The sequence below is a fragment of the Phalacrocorax carbo genome, chromosome 11 (assembly GCF_963921805.1).
Source record: "Phalacrocorax carbo chromosome 11, bPhaCar2.1, whole genome shotgun sequence".
Taxonomy (NCBI): Eukaryota; Metazoa; Chordata; class Aves; order Suliformes; family Phalacrocoracidae; genus Phalacrocorax; species Phalacrocorax carbo.
Window position 1 is genome coordinate 10,279,077 of NC_087523.1, and position 4,235 is coordinate 10,283,311.

Here is a 4,235-nt window from a genome sequence, read left to right on the forward strand (position 1 = left end):
AGTTTACCTACTCCTGTGGCAGATGACAGAACTAGAGTACTATTACCCATTTTTGGTTGTCCTCCTCAGACAACCCCAGCAGCTACAGTACACACACTAGGGAATACAGAACGTTTGACACTGTGCTCACCTCCAGTACTAGAAAAATCACTGTGGGTAGAAGCATAAAACCTACCAGCTCATCATGTAATCTGGGGAAAAAACACCACCACAGTCTCAAAATCCACCTTTCACAAATTTCCCCAAAGCAAATCAAAGTAGAGAGTAGCACTGTAGATACTAAGGTTCAGAACGAAGTGTAACCTCAATAAGAACATACTGAATTTGTAATAACTTTTAGAAGTTTTTCCCGAGCAGGTACACACCGCAAGAGTTCAGGAGGACCCCAGCTGTTGAACCTTTGAACTGACAACGGTTTAGAGGAAACTCCAGCAGTGCTGAGTTTGAGAAAATATTGCACAAGGTCTTTCCATGAATCTAAGCCTTAAGGCTAAAAACAACTAAAAGCCAGAGATGAAAATGAAGTGACTGTTAAAGACACCGATCAACACTGACCCCGGCTTTGTGTGAGACCATTTAGCAGTTATTTCCATGAAAACAGAGCCTGCTGAAGAACAGAACAACTTAGACACAAATTCACCTATGCAAAGCCCAGTAGGACTAAAAAGACAGAAATGGCTTGGGACATTTAGATACGCAACCTGAGGAAGTAAGTGGAAGACTGAAAGACAACAGGAAAACACTATGAGGCCCAAACACTGGGACAGGGAAACTGCAGAGTGTCCAGGGACTGCATCCCTAGAGATACTAAAAGCCCAGCTGGACATGGTCCTGTGCAACTTGCTCTGACCCCGGTTGAGCAGGGCATGGACTAGATCTCCAGAGGTCTCCCTGAACCTCGAGTATTGTGTGATTCTGTAACAAGCTGCTCTGATAATCGCCGTAACGTGACAGCCTTTATTCAGGAGAGTACTTAAGGATATGCTTAAATTTATGCATGAACCCTATAGAAGTCAAACCAGTTACAGTTATTGGAAGCACAAATTTATCTCCACAACTCTAAGCATACCCTCGTCACTTACTGCAGTTAAAGAAAAATTTACCCGCAGGCTTAAACAAGTATTCAGGTCCTTTTCTGAATGGCCTTTTGTCTGTTCTTCTGTACTTAACACTTGGCTAGTTTTTCGTGCTCCATTTACTTAGCATCGTTTTCTGATCAGATTTCCACACGGAAACCTGCGGTACTGTCACTAAAGCACATACAGGAAAAAATGACCAGTTTCTAATCACACAAACTGAAAAGCCTCCACAGCATCTCGGCAGCAGGCCAATGCTATTAGCAAAACACTGGGAAAGCAGAAGTAGCAGCTACAGCCATTAGCATAAAGAACCTGGAACCACGACTCCAGTACCAATTCCTCTGACCTAGCCAACAGCTCCCTACAGCCTTCTGGTTTGTTCCCACATTCATAAAATGAGGCTGTGCGCTTATAAGCAGTTCTCAAACAAACAAGGTATCTATCGTATATATACACATGTAACTAGAGAGAAAAAACACAGAAACAGACATTAACAATACACATAAATTTGCATTGCTTGATATAACAGTAAAAATACAGCATGCAAGTTTGCTTCGGAAGACAGCAGCTTAGCATTCACTTACACTCGCAAGTTCACTTTGAATCAAGTCTTAAGAGTGGCCATTTTCCAACATTTTCCTGAACATGCACGCAGCAAATTGCTAAAGGCAGACAAAAAAACCCCCCAAGCATACAGCAGCTTTCCCTGCGCCTGATAAATCAATTCTGCCATGTCTATGGCTAATGTTGTTACATTTAAAAGCATTAGCATCATGTTAGTGGCCGAGTTCAGCATTGCTTTCAGTTAAAAAACAAAAAAACCCCCTCACAAACCAAAAGGAACAATTACCCCCACCCTTTTTACTTGAGAAAACATGATTGTGCAGCATTTAAAGATCCAATTTTAGCATTATTCATCTACTTGAACTGTTGTTTTTGTCCTCTGCACATGCACTGGGTTTGATGCCCAGCACTAAGAGACAAAGGTAGTAGAGAAACAGCTTTGTTTCCATTCATAGCTGCTTGCTGCCAGAAGTAGCTGGCAGGAGCCAGTTACAGTAGAAATTAGTTGTTGAAGGGAAGAGTTCAAGTGATCTATGACGCTGCCGTCAGCTCATTTTATTGGTTCTTGGGAAGTGAATGAGTTAATTCACCCATCTCCTGCACAACGGCAATTCCTCGCTCCTGCCTCCTGAGAATTCTGAATCATATTCTGTAAGCAGAATTTTGATTACATGGATGTCAACAACTTCTGTTAAAGAACAAAAGGTTAAGTAGGCCCTTGGCAGTAGCTGTCCAGAGAGGAACCCTCCAGCACAAGAAGTGTTTTACTTGAACAGACCTTTACCCGTGCTTTGCTTGTGCTCAAGGGAACATCACTTCCCAGTGCAAGGGCACTACCTGATGTACATACAGTGAAGGCACTTGACTGAGCAAAACAGGCTCAGTGGAGTAACTGACATTTACCTACAAGGAGAACTTGGAGGCTCAAGACAAAAGCAGAACCCAGCCCTGTAAGGTACCAGATGAACCTTAAGACCCAGCAGTGGATGAGATTAGACAGGACACAGCACCACTCAGGCTGGAGTTCCACTTAATTGATGCAACTTTTGGAAGGAAAGGGAAAGAGGCACCGATTTCTGAACCATTAAAAATCTGCAGCACAGTTCAACTGGGGAGAAAGCTTAGAGAATACTAGATCACTGCAGAGGAGCACCAGAACTGGGAGTTCTAGAAGCTAAATATAGAGATAAATGGAAGTCAAACATCTTCCTCAAGATCCGCTTTGTTTACTGCCTGCCCAAGATCCTGCGCAATGAAAAACAATAACCATTTTTTAATGATTACCCGAGTACTTAAGGCATTGCGTTGGACCTGTTGTTAATAGAGCCTCTGGCAGATAGAAGCAAAAATGACAGTTCAACTTAGGTCTCCAATGCAGTCATGTTTAAATCTTCAAAAACCCCCAAACATTCAGATCATTAAGGGGTTCCAGAGGAGACTGTTTGTGTAGAACACCTAAAACAACCTGCCAAGATGTATGCCATTAATGTTGCAGGATCCCTCCTGAAGCCCACTTAGTCGCAAATCCACACCAAACACTGCACGTTGACAGGAACCAGGCCTTCAGTCACTCTGAAAAGATGATGAGTCCAAGCCCAGCTTATTTGTATTTCTTACCAGCTAACAAGTGGCCCCCTCCTCCTGTTACTCACTACTAATTTTTGTCATTGCTATTTTAACTGTAATACGGGGAAAGCAGGAAGGGACAGCAGCACACCTAAAAAAAAAATAAGCACACTCAAAAAACCCAATGCAAAGCCCATATGCCTCTTCCTCCACTCTGGGCCCTTCCTTCCACGGACAGGAAGGACGTACGTGCCAAGACACTAGAGGGAAGGTACCTGTAAACAAAGTGATGATGTTCCCACTGCACAACGCAGCTTCTTAGCTTGTCATTAGACACATAGAATATCTATAGCAATCTGCAGAAGCGTCTGGGATCAGCTCACAGGAATCACAGTCAACTACAGTCTTTTGCATATATAACCTATGACAGAAACTCATTTCTGGCGTCACAAACAGAATGTCGTCTTGTGATTCTCCTCACTTCTGTCAATTCAGTGGACATAAATCTTGAGAGAGTTTAGCTTGTCTCCTCTATACCGGTATTTTCAAATCAGAGCAAACCCATGTCAACCAAAAATAATTTTATACAGCATGTTATCATTTTTGTATTTATTTTGTCTGATAATATACCCCTTGCAAGTGCCTTTCTTCTTAAAGACAATTTTACACAGAGTCATGGTTAAATTCACATGAGTAAAAAAATAATTAAAAGAAGAGTGAGACTCATTTCCTGCCTTTACATGCCTTCATTCTTCCACTACTGGTAAGGGGGATTCTTTACACACTTTCAAAGTCTCCTCCTCACACTAAACTATCATATAACTACTCTTAATTCTGCTTCATATCCAGTTCCAGTACTCCATTCCCCATTACTTCAGAAAGAAAGCTGTTGTCAAAAAAATGGTAAGGTAGGAAAAGTAGAACTCAAAAAAGTTCAGTGCATGCAAGATCCATGATCCGAGAAAAAGGTCAAAACTACTTAGACACATGGCACACTTATGAATCAAAATAGAAAAGAAGCAACAA